This window comes from Rhinatrema bivittatum, chromosome 2, assembly GCF_901001135.1.
Source record: "Rhinatrema bivittatum chromosome 2, aRhiBiv1.1, whole genome shotgun sequence".
Lineage (NCBI taxonomy): Eukaryota > Metazoa > Chordata > Amphibia > Gymnophiona > Rhinatrematidae > Rhinatrema > Rhinatrema bivittatum.
In genome coordinates, this window is record NC_042616.1 from 367,931,996 (window position 1) to 367,948,320 (window position 16,325).

Below are 16,325 nucleotides of genomic sequence, written 5' to 3' on the forward strand. Positions count from 1 at the left end.
CTCCACACACACACCCCCACACAAACTCTTACTCCCCTGGATTTTCTCATACCTACTCTGTCTGGCTCCCTCACATACACACAAACACACACACCCAGGCAAGCTCCCAGTCATTCTCACACACTGAAACTGACCCCCAGGCAGGCTTCCATTCAATTTCACACCACTCCCTCAGGCATGCACACATTCATTCTCACACACACAGACCCCCAGGCAGGCACCAATTCATTCTCACACACACATACACCACACACAGGCCGGCACCTATTCTCACACATACAAACCCCAGGAAGACACCCATACATTCTCATACACAGACACACCCTCAGGCAGGCACACACTAAAGGCAAACCCCCTCTCTTTCTTTTGCCAGCAACCTCGGAGCCTCTCTCATTCCTCTGCTGCCACTGTCACTGCTGCCGCATGGCTATTGGGGAGGCGCTGATTGCTGCTATTGGCACTGAAGCCATTCTGCTGCCTCCTCTGTGCAGGCCCCGTGGGTTTCCACTTCCTCCATGTTGATCTCGTACATTGTGAAATCAGCATAGAGAAAGTGCTACTCTTGCACATTACCAAAGATTACATGTGCCAATCAGTAAAAAGTAATTTATTTCTTTTTTTTTTTTACCTTTGCTGTCTGATCTTAGTTTTCTAATCGGTTGGTCACAGGCTTTTTTGTTCCACCTCCCCTTTCTTATTTTTTTGCCAATTCCTTTCATATTGTCTTTTTTTCTATTTCTTTTCTCTCCATCTATCTTCTTCCCTCAAACATTGTCAGGTTCTCATTCTCACATGCTTTCTCTCTCTCACACACTCACAGGCTCTCTCTCATACAATCATTCATACAGTCTCTCTCTTGCACATGCTGTCTGACTCTCACACACCCAGGCTCTCTCTCACACCCACATGTTGTCTTGCTCAAGCACAGGCTCTCACTGTCACATGCTCTCTCTCATACAATCATTCATACACAGTCTCTCTCTTGCACATGCTGTCTGACTCTCACACACCCAGGCTCTCTCTCACTCCCACATGCTGTCTTGCTCAAGCACAGACTCTCACTGTCACATGCTGTCTCTCTCACACACACACACACACAGGCTCTCTCACATGCTGTCTCTGCAAACATTCAGGTCCTCACTCCCACACACAATCTCTCAACTCACCTCATACACGCACACAATCGCTCAACTCACCTCACAGACGCACACAATCGCTCAACTCACCTCACAGACGCACACAATCGCTCAACTCACCTCACACACGCACACAATCGCTCAACTCACCTCACACACGCACACAATCGCTCAACTCACCTCACACACGCACTCTACGGGCCCTCAGCCTCTCTCTTACCTCTGGGCCTCCTCTTCACGGGTCGCTGCAGGATGGGCTCTGCAGCAGCCCTGATCTTCTTGGGCCGATCCGCGGTGGGGACCCTGCATCCGGCCTCCTCCTCTTCTTACCCGCTGCAACAACGCTGCTGCTCCTCTTCTGCACGCGGCTGACGCTCCTCCCCCTTTCTGCCCGTGTGGCTCCGGCAACATTTTTCTTCCGGGGCCGCATGGGCAGGAAGAAGGAGGAGCACCTGCACGTTTAGACGTGCCCTTTTTCTTCGGGCCGTGGTGACGTGAACTCACCATGGCCATGCCGATCTTCCTGCTGTGTGTCCGCGGCACACAGCACAGCGATTCTTTACTGCTCAGCAGCCAGTGGGATGAGCTCCACCGGCGGCTGCATTGGCTCCTACTTGCCGGTGTGTCACGTGCACCGGGCTTGCGCGGCACACCTCAGGCGACACGACACACACTTTGGAAAGCTCTGATATATAGACTAGCAGGGTTGCTATAGGGAAAAGTAAGGTTTAAAGGATAGCGGAGGGGGTAAATAAAAGGGGTATAAAAGGGTTGCTATAGGGAAAAAGTAGGGTTTAAGGATAGGGGAAGGGGGAAAGGGGTATAAATGGGGGTATATAAGGAGGTGCAAAGAAATGGGAGACAAAACAGAGTATAATTAAAGGAATAAAGGAGAAGGCTATGAGTACGTTAATGACAAGGGCTATAACAGAAGGGGATGAAATCTGCTAGCCAACTGGATATGGTGTGTCAACGGCAATGCTCAACCTATTCTTATTAAAAGAATCAAAAAGTTGAGTGGATTGTCTAGATAGAAGGTTAAGGCTCTCTTGCAGTCCAAACTGGGCAGTGCTCGTTTGCCTTGATGCAAATGAGGCCTGGGAAAGAAAAATGACAGAACGATTGACTAGTTAAGTTAGAAATTCGTCACCAGTTTAGGCAGGAACTTAGGGTGCATAAGCATGACCACCCTGTCATGATGAACAGTGTAAGGTGGATAAGTCACTAAGGCCTGGAGCTTACCTACCCTGCACGCTGAAGTGAGCACCACCAAAAATATGATCTTCCAGGTCAGGTACTTCAGGTTACAGATGCGGAGCGGCTCAAAAGGAGCTTCCATAAACTGAGCTAACACCATGTTGAGGTCCCAAGACACAGCAGGAGGCCTTAGGGGAGGCTTCAATTGAAGCAGGCTCGCATGAAACATAGGCTGTACAGAGATGGGCATACCATCTACACCGTGTGGTGTATGCGCCAATTGCACTAAGATGAAATCTGATGGAGTTGCTTTTCAAGACAGCCTCCGAAAGGTGTAGAAGGTATTCAAGCTGTTTTTGTGTGGGGCAGGAGAATGGATCTAGGGTCTTCTACTCATACCACATGGACAACCTCCTCCACTTCAGTCCATAGGACCTTCTAGTGGAAGACTTTCTGGAAGCCATCAGGACCCAAGACACATCCTCACCTTGAATACTGTGTGCAGTTCTGGTCACCACATCTCAAAAAGGATATAGCTGCACTGGAGAAAGTGCAGAGAAGGGCAACCAAAATAATAAGGGGCATGGAATGGCTACCCTATGAGGAAAGGCTAAAGAAATTAGGGCTGTTTAGTTAGTAGAAGAGACGACTGAGGGGGGATATGATAGAAGTCTACAAATAGCATGAAAGGACTTGAACAAGTTAATGTAAATCGGTTATTTAATCTCTCACATAATAGAAGAACCTGGGAGCACACCATGAAGTTAGCAAGTAGCGCATTAAAAACAAATCCAAGGGAGATCACGTGAGCTAGTGGGGAAAGCGGATGTGGGAGCCTTAGCTCCGGGCCCCGATTCCCGATCTACCACCATCCCCTAGCTCTATTTTATTTGACACCATCCTTTTTTTTCCTCGCTATCCGTGTCTAAGTGGTGTGCCTGTTTTTTCCCACGGAATGGCGACTCGGACGATCCGAAAGGATAAAGAACGGGAGAAACCTCGTGGGCCTGATCCGCCATCGTCGCCTGACCGCCCGCCGCCGGGATCGCAAGGCTCGGGTACTGACCTCGAGCAGCTCAAGACGGCGATGTCGGCAGTGCTGGGCCCGGAACTTAAAACCATCGCAGAACAGCTGGCGGAGCTGAAGCAGGCGATAAATGGCTACGAACCGCGGCTGATGGAGTTGGAGATGCGAGTCTCGGAAGCCCAGGATGACCTGGTGACGGCGAAACGTGACATCGCGGAGTTACAAGCTACTACTACTAAGCAGGCCCAGAGGCTCGAAGAGCTAGAAAATAGATCTAGAAGATCCAATATCCGCTTAATTGGTATGCCGGAGTCTATTAAAGATTCCGAGCTATCAGCTTACCTTGAAAAATAGCTCCTGGAGCAATTGCAACTTACTGCTACCAATGGCCCGCTCCGTGTGGAAAGAGCGCACCGTTTGGGGCCGAGGTCGGTAGACACCGTTCGCCCGCGGCCTGTGATTGCAAAACTATTGAATTATGCCCATAAAATGGAGATTCTTCGAGCCTTGCGCGGGGGACGCAGTCTCACGATTGATGGCCATAAGGTCCTACTATTCCAAGATTTTTCGGCGGAGGTCTCCCAGCGTCGCCGTGCCATGGCTCCTTATTGCTCACAACTCATTAATATGGGTCATCGGGCGACCCTCATCTATCCTGCGAGGCTGCGCGGGGCGACAACGGATGGAGCGAAATGGTTTGAATCGCCGGAACAAGCTAAGGCCTACGTGGAGGGTCAGCGAACGACAAGCCAGGCGACCCAAGGATCGCGTTGAGAGGGACAGGCTCTGCGGTGGCTAGAGGGTTGATGAGTTAATGGACTTCTCTTCCAAGAACTTATCCAAACCTTTTTTGAACCCAGCTACACTAACTGCACTAACCACATCCTCTGGCAACAAATTCCAGAGATTTATTGTGCGTTGAGTGAAAAAGAATTTTCTCCGATTAGTCTTAAATGTGCTACTTGCTAACTTCATGGAATGCCCCCTAGTCCTTCTATTATTCGAAAGTGTAAATAACCGAGTCACATCTACTCGTTCAAGACCTCTCATGATCTTAAAGACCTCTATGATATCCCCCCTCAGCCGTCTCTTCTCCAAGCTGAACAGCCCTAACCTCTTCAGCCTTTCCTCATAGGGGAGCTGTTCCATCCCCTTTATCATTTTGGTTGCCCTTCTCTGTACCTTCTCCATTGCAACTATATCTTTTTTGAGATACGGCGACCAGAATTTCCCCCTTTCTATTTTTTTTCTTTTTTTCTCTCTCGCTTCGGCTAATGTTGGGGGCTCACTTTGCCTGCACGGGGTCTTTCCCCTGGCGCCTGACTGTTTGGGATAATATTCATGTGGGAGGTTTGCTGACCTGTCGTGGTGGAGGGTGCTCAGTGCTCTCTCTTGCGGGGGCGGATCCACTGGTTCTTCCGTTTTGTTTTTTTTTGTTTTTTTGTGGATTCTTGGCTTGCTCCCAACACCGGGTGCTCGTTCCCCTTCTGCCTTCGGAGCTCTTTCCTATGCTGGGCTGGGGAGAGGGCTGTGGGCTGGGCCCTGGCTCAATTCCCGGCTCGGGGGGGACGTTCTCGGGGAACGAGACACCCTGATGTGTATATGTTAGTCCTCTGAGGTCCTGGTATTCCTTTCTTTTTTGGGTGTCAAACTTACTGTATTCATTTTGCTGGGGGGTGGGGGAGGGAGGGAAGAGGGATGACGGGGATAGGAACTCACTCGCAAGGGGTAAAAGACACGTGGTCTCTCCTTACACAAGACCCAAGATAGTGGTATCTTAAGGGTATTGTGTCTTCAAGGGCGGGGTTACAGAAGGGGATAAGGGTTATGGGGGGGGGATGGGGTAACTGGGGAAGGGGAGGGGGTTGGGATTTTTTGTGCTCGGAGTTTATTATGGTCCAATTCCGATATGGTTTCTGCTTATTGTGTTCTTGCTGTCTTTGTAGGGTTATTTCAGGTCTGGGCTCCGGCTGGGAGGGCTCTGACCTGTATACTGTTTTTTACTTCACCTGCAAGTGGTCAATTGTTTTTTACATCTCTAGTAATGTAACTCGTATAGTTTCTTGGAATGTGAGCGGGATACATTCCCCCATCAAACGTACTAAAATACTGTCCCATTTGAACAAGAAGGGGACTGCTGTTGGTTTTTTGCAGGAAACACATCTTACTGATGATGAGCATCGCAAACTTTGTAACATTGGGTGGGACGGGTGCTGTTTGCATCGGCCTCCACTAATTCTGCTGGAGTTGCAATTCTTTTTCATAAACAGTTGCCCATTAGGGTTATCCAAGAGATTAAAGACCCAGACGGCCGCTTTATTATTGTGGTCGCTGAATTATACCATAGGCGCATGGTTTTTTGCAATATTTATGCCCCTAATCACTATAATGCTCGGTTCTTCCAGACTATTTATAATCATCTTTTGCCTCATTTGAATGACATTCTAGTCCTTGGGGGGGATTTTAACACGATCCGGGACACCCAGGTGGATGCCTCACGGGTAACTAGGCGAGAAGTGGGGATGGGTAAGGGCCCAGCGATGTTGGAAACAGCGCTACAGGTTGTGGATGTTTGGCGGCTTCTTAACCCTGGAGTTAAGGACTTCACTCACTTGTCGCGGGCTCATGCATCCTATGCCCGCATAGATTATATTCTGCTTAGTAGCCACGCTTTTCCTATGGTCAGTGAAGCTGGAATCGAGGGAGTTGTGATTTCGGATCATGCTCCGGTGTGGGTGGATTTGCAGCTTGCCCCTCCGGGGGGAGGGACTAGGCACTGGCGCTTCCCATATTTTTTGGCTACGGATCCTGCTTTTCAAAAATATTTGCTTGATAAATGGGCTGATTATGAAGCCCTTAATCGAGAGCACAAGGATGATCCCTCATTGTATTGGTATGCGGCTAAAGCTGTGTTGCGAGGTGATATTATTTCCTACCTGGGCCATAGGCGGAAAACTATTAACAGCCAAATTATTCAGTTGACGAATCAGATGCGCAGTGTTAAGCGCCAACTGTTACGATCCAATACGGGGCCTCTGCGTGACCAATACTACTCTCTCCAGTGTGCTTTGAATACCGTCTTGCACGCCCGTGCTAAGAAAAGTATCTTGTACTATCAGTATCAATTATACCGTTATGGTAATAAGGCTGGGAAATTGATGTCCCATTTGATTCGTACGTCTCGAGGTACCCGGTATGTGACTGGATTAAAGAATTCCTCTGGTCACGTTGAGACTAATACCAATGCTATTTTATGTCTTTTTCGTGATTATTATACTCACTTATATAGTGCAGGTACTTGGTCTGAGGAGAAGTGTACTCAGTTTTGTGAATCCTTGTCTTTGCCAATCCTCACGCTTGAACAGCGGCTGGCGCTTAATAGCCCTCTCACGGACCTTGAAATTCGCGGGGGGATCCTGCAGACTAAGCTGCTAAAGGCCCCCGGTCCGGATGGCTTTACTGCAGAATTCTATCGGTGTATTATAGCTCAAGTTTGTGCCCCCATGAAGGCCTTTTTTATGGATTTGATTACTAAAGGTCATTTTCCGATACGGGAGAACGCTGCTCATATTACGCTGATTGTGAAGCCCGGGAAAGATGCACAGAAGGTAGAATCGTACCGCCCAATTTCTTTATTGAATTGCGATCAGAAGATCTTGGTGAAAATCCTTGCTGATAGGCTTGCCAGGATTTTACCTGACCTTGTGGGGGATCATCAGGTGGGCTTTGTTCGGAAACGCTATGTCCTTACTAATATTAGGCGCCTACTTACGGCAATGGAACTTGGTCATTACACACAGGTCCCTTACTTGGTTGTGAGCTTTGATGCCGAAAAGGCATTTGACCGGGTGGAGTGGCCGTATTTATTTACTATTTTACGGGCTATGGGCTTTGAGGGGTTTTTTCTGCAGGCGGTATCTTTGTTATATGCGGCTCCACAGGCCTCCATCTTAGTTAATGGGGAACGTTCGCCACCCTTTCTTATTCATCGTGGTACCCGTCAGGGCTGCCCCCTTTCCCCCTTGCTATTTATTTTACAATTGGAACCTTTGCTTTTGACCATTCAGGATGCGTCTGGCGTACGGGGTATTCGCTTGAATGATCGGATATTCAAATGTGCAGCGTTCGCTGATGATCTTTTGGTCTATCTTACCTCGCCGCAGACCTCACTCCCTCTTCTTTTGGGGATAATGGGTGCCTTTGGGGAATTCTCGGGTTATCAGATTAATTGGGGCAACCCCAGACATCAAGCAATGCAACCAGGCAGAGAATGCAAACATCATGAGGATTGGTGATCGACATGGTCCTCGGGCACTGGGGGCATCAATGATGGGACAATATAAAAAGGACGGAATGATGGTGGCGGGCATCAATGGCTGGAGAGCACACAGGCACTGCCACCACAGGGGGAACCGACCGCAAAAAGAAAACTTACCCGAAATGCCAAAAACCCTGACTGGGAACACTATGGGGAGGCACCAAGATGGGCACCCAGCAACGGACCTGAAAAAAATGAATGCGAAAAAACGCAAAAAAAAAACAAACCACCGTTTTCCACAAGACGAAGCCAAGTTTTTAGAGCTCAAACCACAAGGCTCACCGTTCCGTGGGAAAGAAAAAAAAAAAAGCAAGTTTGCTTACCGTAAACGGTGTTTCTGTAGATAGCAGGATGAATTAGCCATGCTGTCATGGGAATTGTCAATCAGACCCGGAAGGCGGAGCTTCAAAGTAGGCTTCAGATGTTTGAGTTCCTGCGCAGGAAACCAGAATCGCCTCAGTCTGTAAGAAAGCAAGCTTAAGAAGGATACAGAGTGGTGTCGACTGCACAGGGAGGTGGGTGGGTCAGCATGGCTAATTCATCCTGCTATCTACGGAAACACCACTTACAGTAAAGCAAACTTGCTTTTTCCTGTCGATATCAGGGCTGAATTAGCCATGCTGTCATGGGAGTCCTAAGCTGTAGTCTGTAGTTGTATTAGTCCTGTAAGCATGATCCTGCTCCAGTGGCAGTCGACTGTTATTTAGTGTGTTAGTGAATCTAGAATGGCTCGTCCCAGCTTAGCATCTTCAGCCGAGTATTGGTCCAGGCAGTAGTGGGACATGAATGTATGAAGGGATGACCATGTAGCCACTTTGCAAATGTCCAATGGTTGGACATGTCTGAGGTTTGCTACCGAAGCGGCTACTGCTCTCACTTGGTGAGCCTAGGGTGGAGCAGAGAGGTTAACATTCCGCTTCTGGTGGCAAAACTGGATACACTGAGCAATCCAGCTGGAAATAGTACATTTTGCCACTGGTAATCTGGGGGCATTTGGATTGAAAGAGACGAACTGTGAGGCTCTTGACAGTGAAGCGGTCTGTTGCTTGTAATAGGCCAATACTCTTTTGCAGTCTAGCGTGTGCAAGAGCCGCTCTCTGTCATTATGATGTGGTTTTGGACAGAAAGTGGGTAGTTCTATTGTTTGATTCAGGTGAAATTGTGAGACCACCTTCGGTAAGAAGGATGGATGCGTCCTAAGGATGACCTTGTGATGGTAGAATTGAAGGTAAGGGCTATAGTGAACTAAAACCTGCAACTCACTGACTCTGCGAGCTGACGTGACTGCTACCAAGAAGACTGCCTTCCACGACAGGTATTTAAGGTGAACAGAGTCCATGGCTCAAATGGAAAAAAAGTTGTTCCAAGACCATGTTCAGATCCCACCCTACTGGAGGTTTGGAGACAGGAGGTCTTAATTGTGTGAGACCCCCGATGAAACGAGGAATCATCGGATGTACGGATATTGGCTGACCTTGATGTGGTATGTGGAAAGCCGCAATGGCACTGAGATGGACCCTAACCAACGACGTGGCTAGGCCTGCCACTGCTACTTAGGGAATAGCCACTGCTATTAATTGCATCAGTAGCATGGGTTCTTCTTAGTGTTTGGGTAATTGCCAGGTTTTTGTGGCCTGGTTTTGGCCTCTGTTAGAAACAGGATGTTGGGCTTGATGGGCCCTTGGTCTGACCCTGCATGGCAATTTCTTATGTTCTTATGTTCGTGAAGTTAGTCTAATAAGAGTTCAGGGGGACAGAGTAATGGATCTAGGCTCCTGGACCCGCACCAATCTGCATACTTTTTCCACTTGAAGGAGTAATTTCTTCTGGTCAAAGGTTTCCGTGATGCTATGAGTATTTCTTGTATCTCTCACGACAGTCCCTGTTCCACTAGGAGGACCTGTTCAATCTCCATGCTGTTAGGTGGAGGGAGGAATGCATTGGATTGAAGGAGAGCTCCCTCCTCTTGAGACAGGAGATCCTCTCGGTCAGGCATTCGGATTGGGTTGTCTATGGAGAGTTGCAGGAGGTGGGTGTACCACGGTTGCCTTGGCAATGCGGGCGCAATGAGAATAAGTTATGCTCCGTCCCGCATGCACTTCTGAATTGTTCTGGTTATCAGTGGAATTGGGGGAAAAGCGTATAGCAGTTTTTCCGTCCAAGGAATGAGGAAAGCGTCTTGTGCTGTCCTTTGATTGCTGGGCCATACTGAACGAAGCGTGCGACTTTCCTGTTGAACTCCGTAGCGAACAGATCTAGGGTCGGAACCCCCCATGTCACAAAAATTCTTTACGTCACTCATGGATGAAGCGACCATTCATGGGGATGAAATATTCGTCTCAACTTGTCTGTTCAAGTGTTGACCACTCCGGGGAGGTATGTTGCCTGTAGTTGAATTGAATGACGGGCTGCCCATTCTAGAATGATTATCGCTTTCCTGCACAGGTTCCAAGAACCGGACCCTCCTTGTTTGTTTATACAGAACATGGCCACATGATTGTCCGTCGACCCCGCAAGTGAGAGACAATGTCTGTAATGCGTACCGTATTGCTCTGAGTTCCAGCAGATTGATTTGGAAATGTTGTTCGGTCAAGGACCACAGGCCTTGTGTCTCTAGGTGATCGAGGTATGCACCCCATCCTTTGCGGGAGGAGTCTGTGGTGAGTACCACATTGTGTGAGAAGAGGTTGAACGGGGCACCTTTGTTGAGTGTGGTCTTGTTCAACCACCAGTGTATGTCCTTCAACATCTCTTGGGTTAAGGATAACTTCCATGTCAACAGCTGAGAATGTTGACGCCATTGCCACTTTAGTCCCCACTGAAGACAGCGCATGTGTAGTCTGGTATTTGGTACAGTATGAATAGCTGCGGCCATGTGGCCTAACACTGTTAGGATCTGGCACACTGACGGTGATTGAGTGACCTGAAGTGACCGTAGGAGCTGTCGTATAATGACTTTCCTCTTCTGGGAGAAAAGCTCTGTTCCTGGTTGTGTCCAGCCTCGTTCCTATGAATTGTATCAGTTGTGTGGGTGTGAGGTTGGATTTTTCGTAATTTATGATCAGACCCAAATTGTTCACACAACCGATCGTGTCTTGCAGATGAACACGTAGCGTCTCGAGTTGGAGGCTACGATGAGCCAATCGTCCAGGTATGGAAATATCTTGATATCTTTCTGTCGAAGGAACGCCACCACCACCACCACCATGCACTTTGTAAAATCTCTGGGTGCCGCTAAAAATCCGAACGGCAGAACTTTGTATTGGTAGTGTTGTGTCTTGAACTGGAAGGATAGGTAACGCCAGGAAGACCGGTGCATTGGAATATGTATATACGCATCCTTCAAATCTATTGAACACATCCAATCATTGTGCTGCAGCAGAGAAAGAATGGATTTGAGGGAAATCATCTTGAATTTTTCCTTGACTAGATACTTGTTCAGTTCTTGAAGATCCAGGATGGGGGCATAGAGTTCCTGACTTCTTGGTAATTAGGAAATATGGGGAGTAGAACCTTGTAGTTTGGAAAGAGGGGGAGACTAGATGTATCGCCCGTTGCCGTAATAGGGATGATATTTCCACTCCCAGTTGGTCTTGATTTGATGTTATCCCCCTGGTGAATATAGACGGGAGTGGAGGTCATGTTAGAAATTGAAGTTGGTAACCATGTTGGACTATATCCAGAACCCAACAATCTGTAGTTATCTTTTTCCACTCCTGGATATATAATGTGATTCTTCCCGCTGTGAACTGTGGCGACGGTGGTGGTTGAGCGACTCCTAAAGAGAAGAAGGAGTTTTGGGGGCAGAAGTAGGTTGTTGGCCCTGAGTTCTCTGAGCTCGAGGGCGACTTTTTCTGTTCTGTATTTGCTGTTGTGATACCCTTTGCGGTGGTTGGTATGGTTGTGGCCTGTAAGACGTATACGGGCGGTATGGGCGTCGGTGGAATGACTGTCAACGAAATGGAGCATAATAGTGCCTGGAGGACGTAGAATAGGACTGTGGATTCATCACAGATTGCACAGCAACCGACTGCTCCTTCAGCTCAGCCACTGTCTCCTGGAAGCGGCTACCGAACAGATTGTCCCCTTTACAAGGTAAGTTCGCCAGTTTATCGTGCACGTCCTCCCATATGGCACTGGCTCTCAGCCATGCCATTCTAACGTGCCGCAATCACAGAGGCCAATGCTCGTGATGACGATTCGAACGCCCTCATATACTGTGCGCAATACGTGGCAATTTCCCTCTTCCATATTTAAGATAGGTAGACAGATCAGGTGCTGGAAGGTGTTTGAGCATCTGTAAACATTCATGCACTATGTAAAACTGTTGATTAATTCTTGCAGTTAACATCGACGCCTGAAAAGAATGTCGTGCAAAGACAAAGGTAAGATGCCAAAACATAAAAGAGTTTTATGACATAGGAATGGAAGAGATGAGAAAGGATGGAGGGTGAAGAACAAGTAGCTGGTCATGTAGAACAAATTAATTTTGGCAAAGTTTGAAAATGCAGAGCACCAAGAAAGATGCATGCAGGTGAATAAATAAAAGGAAATGGAGCAGAGATAAAAAAAAAAAAAATTTGTATTTGATAAAAATGAGATGCTATGCTGAGTCAGACCACGTTCTTTGAGCACAGCATCTTGGCTGTCAGAGGCTAATCTGGGTCCCAAGAACCCGGCAGATCCCAAAGAATAGATCCATACTTTGTTACTCCCAGGGATAAATGATGGTTTTCTGTAGTCTACCTGGCTAATGATTATTTATGGACTTTTCTTTCAGGAACCTGTCCAAATCCCTTTTAATCCCCACTAGGCTACATGTGTTGATGACATCGTCCAACAACAAATTCCACAGCTTGATTGTGTGTTGAGTGACAAAAAAAAAAAAAACCACTACTCTCTCTAATTTATTTTCAAATTTGCTGCCTGTTCAGTTTCATGGAAAGTCTCCTAGCATTAGTACTATTTGAAAAGGTAAATAGTGATCCCCTATTTACCTATTCCAACCCACTCATGATTTTATAAACCTCTATTATATTCTGTCTCAGTTGCTTTTCTCCAGGCTGAAGAGCCCTAACCTGTTTAACCTTTCCTTTCGAGGAAAACCAGTCCACCCCCCTTTATAATTTTTGTTGCTCTTCTCTACACGATGGGGTTATGAAACACTCCAATTGCAGTCACACCATGGTGGCTTCTGAGAGTTCCTTATATCCTCGCCTCAATGTAGGGCACATCCAATGCTGGTCCAATGAACAGCCTTTGGAGGCATGTCCAACTCTCTTGGCTAAGGAAATGAACTATCCTCAGGCTCTCTTATGAGTCAGCAGCCTCTGTGGCTCTGTTGCAGGTTCCCAGTTTGCAACTCCCAGGGCCCTGTGTTCAAACCCCATTACTACATGCTTGAAACTTCTAGTAGCTTTGACGTCTATCGGATGATGGTCACCCATGTATGAGCGAACACTTTATTTGGGCAATATGGTATTTCAGCAAGGAAGAATCATGTAAAAACATCTTCACATTGTCCCTATGCCTCTTTTCCTCTCCATTTTTCCCCTTTCCCCAGGAACTGTCCCCTGCCTCTTCCCACTGCACATTCCCCCCTTTTCTCTTAGCACATAGGTCACCACAGTTCTCTCCCTCTTGTCCCCCCATACCTCCGAGCAAAAGACACAGATCACATTCTAGCAACAAGCTCTGCTCTCCATCCTCACATGAGTGAGCATTCAACTGACTGGCTGCAGACAGGAGCAATAAATAGAGAGAGAGCGAGAAAGAGAAGCTCTGACCCTGCTCTACCCTCCCCTTCCTCATAGCAAGAGGTAGGTCAGAGGACTCACTCAGGTTAGACAGGTGGGTGGGGAGGCCTTGCACAGGCTCAGACAGGCCACAGGCAATCAGGAAGTGGAACTGGAAGGCAGCCAAGACCCGACCTGCGCAGAGATACAGAAGCTATGCATGGGAGGGACTGACGTTGTGTGTGGGTATGTAGCCACACAGCTTAGAGAGCTCTGTAGGGGGAAAAGAACAGGTTTGGGTAAAAATACACTTGTGGTGGGGGATGCCTGGATGTTGGTTTATATATGGGAACTTGTATGCTTTTCTACCCAGAATGGTAGAGGAGTGAGGGAAGAAAACAAAACCAACTTGGAGAAGGTGTACTGCCTCTTCTTGCTTCTGCCTCTTTCTTTTTATCATTTCACTTTTCAGTTCTCCAGTCTTAGCTTCTTTAGCTAGTGTCTTACCATTGTGGGGGTGGGATATAATTGATTTGTGGTTGTTATATTGTGCTTTGTTGTATTTAAATTGTTCTATAAAAACTTTCTCTCACCTAAAGTGCTTTTAGTAAATAGGAGTAATAAGTTAGAATAAATAAATAAATATTCTGAATGTGGTCACGTTTTTACAGCTGTCAGCTGGGACTATAAGTATCGTTCTTAAGTTTGTAACTTGTACTCTACGGTAAAATTACTTTACTGGCCTTTTCTTCTTTCCAGCTTGTTGCAAGCTTCCAAGTTCCCGCCCCCTGTTGATTGTAACTTTGACTTATTCCTGCTTTGGTTATCTTTCGTTTACGTGAATTTGTTACTCTAGTTTTTCCCTCTGTTAAACTGTAAACCGATCCGATATGGTAATCTACTATGAAGGTCGGTATATAAAATTGTTAAATAAATTAAATAAATCCAAGTAGCGATGTTCCTTTCCTGGAGGAGTGGCGGAGTGCAGTCGCGTCTTTTTAGCCCGGTGCATTGCCGACTCTACAACAATGGACGCGTGTGGTAACTGATTCACTGAATAGTAAGTAGACTGCTTCAATTTAAACTTAAGATCTGTCTTCCGGGCGACCACCAGAATCGTATACGGGGTTTCCCATGACTTCTCCAGCACACTGTCTTAAGACTATGAGCAGGAAGAGACGTGGACTCCGATGGAAGATTAAAGATCTTTAAGAGATCTAGTGTTTCTGCTCTAGGATCTGGAAGTTTTTGAACTTCAAGTTTAAGAACGGATCCAAGTTTCTCCAAAAATTTCAGGTATGTCAAATCCTCCGGTGGAGAGTAGGGTTCTGCAGGCTCCGAAGGATACCCCGTGTGCATATCGGGAGATGTGGGTGAAGAAGTTGGAGTAAGTGGCTGTTGACAGATCTCTCGGGGTTCCCACTGCTGCATTGGCGGAGGGGAATGTAGGCCGGTTACCGGAGATATCGGTCTATCAGGAGATGGAACCTGCGTGAGTTCTGGCGATGGAACTCCCGTGCTCGGGGAAGAGGAAGGTAGAGCAAAGGTGGATTGCATACTCTCAAAAAATCCTGATAGAGCCTCAGAAAGCAGTGTAAACGCTTGTCGGGTTTGAGGAGGCATGATCTTCTTCCCCGACCTAGATTTGCCTTGCGGTGGCAATGCTGCAGAAAAGATATCTGCATCAGGTGCTGGACGCTGACTTTTTGAGATAATAGTTCTCCCGTTGCTTCCCGTTTCCTTGTCAATGGTTCCTGCAAGCTATGAGTCGAGGCACGCTGCCTAGAGGTGGAAGACAAATCTGAATAAACTTGTATAGAGGAAGTTGACAATGCAGACGAGTGAGAAACTACCCTCACCCACTCAGCATCAGATCCTGCCATGGAGTCATGTTCTAATGAAGATGCAGACCCTGCAGAGTGATGAGGACTCCACTGTGGACGAGTCGATTGTAGGGGTTCCTGCATCGAAGTTCTTCGATGGTATGTAGTCTCTCCATTTGGCTGCTTGCGGTTCTGATTGCGCCAACCTTTCCGGGGCCTGCGTTGGCTGCGTCGACGAATGCGCAGATGCCACTGATGCCTGTTCAAAGACCTCTTGGATTGCGTCACAGATGGCTGACGGCGCATTGGGTCAGGTTCCAAGCGCGTCGGCGCCAACGATTTCGGTGGAGTCGGGCCCTGCTTCGGGTGCGTCGATGATTTTGAAGTTGATGCAAGTGTCGCCGGCGCTGGCTCTGCACTTGTCGATGCCAACTCCTGTTGCGTAGAGTCGGAGCAGTGATGATGAGACACTGCATGTGTCTGTTTCTTTGTCTTGGTGAGGGACCTTTTGTGCATCGAGGGAGTCGGATCCCCGCTGCTCGACGATGCATGAGCGCTCTGATGTCGATGCTCCGACGCATCCACTTGCTCCTTATTACCGGCGCCATGTTTCTTAATCTTTGTGCCGTCCCCACCTCCATCGACGCTGCCCTACGCACCTGTAGGGGCATCAATTTCACAGGCCCAGGGGAAGAATGAGCCTCCGAGGGGGGAGGGCATACCATCCTCCCGCCACTGCTCTCAAAGCCTGTATCTTATCGTCTCTTTGTCTGCGGGCTCTGGGGACATCCTACCGCAGTGCTGACAGGACTCCTGCTGGTGGTCTGGGCCCAGACACCGGTAACATCGTTCGTGTCCATCTGTTATGGACATTATTTTCCCGCAGGAGCAGGGCTTAAATCCAGATGGCCTTGGCATATTCGGTCTTTTAACTAACAAAAATGAAGAAAACGCTGAGAAAAAACTGACAAAATATCAAAATCTGAGGAGACTGAAGCTCCGCATGTGGGAACGCATGCGGAAAAAACAGACTGAGGAGATTCTGGTTTCCTGCGCGGGAACTCACGCGCAGCCTCAGAGTCAAACATC

The 16,325-nt window shown here is 47.8% G+C and overlaps 1 protein-coding gene across 2 annotated transcripts in view; it reads right to left on the bottom strand.

Moving 5' to 3' along the window:
- Window positions 1–16,325, bottom strand: part of EXOC3 (exocyst complex component 3) — a 270,816-nt gene that overhangs the window by 197,153 nt on the left and 57,338 nt on the right. The window lies entirely within an intron of this gene.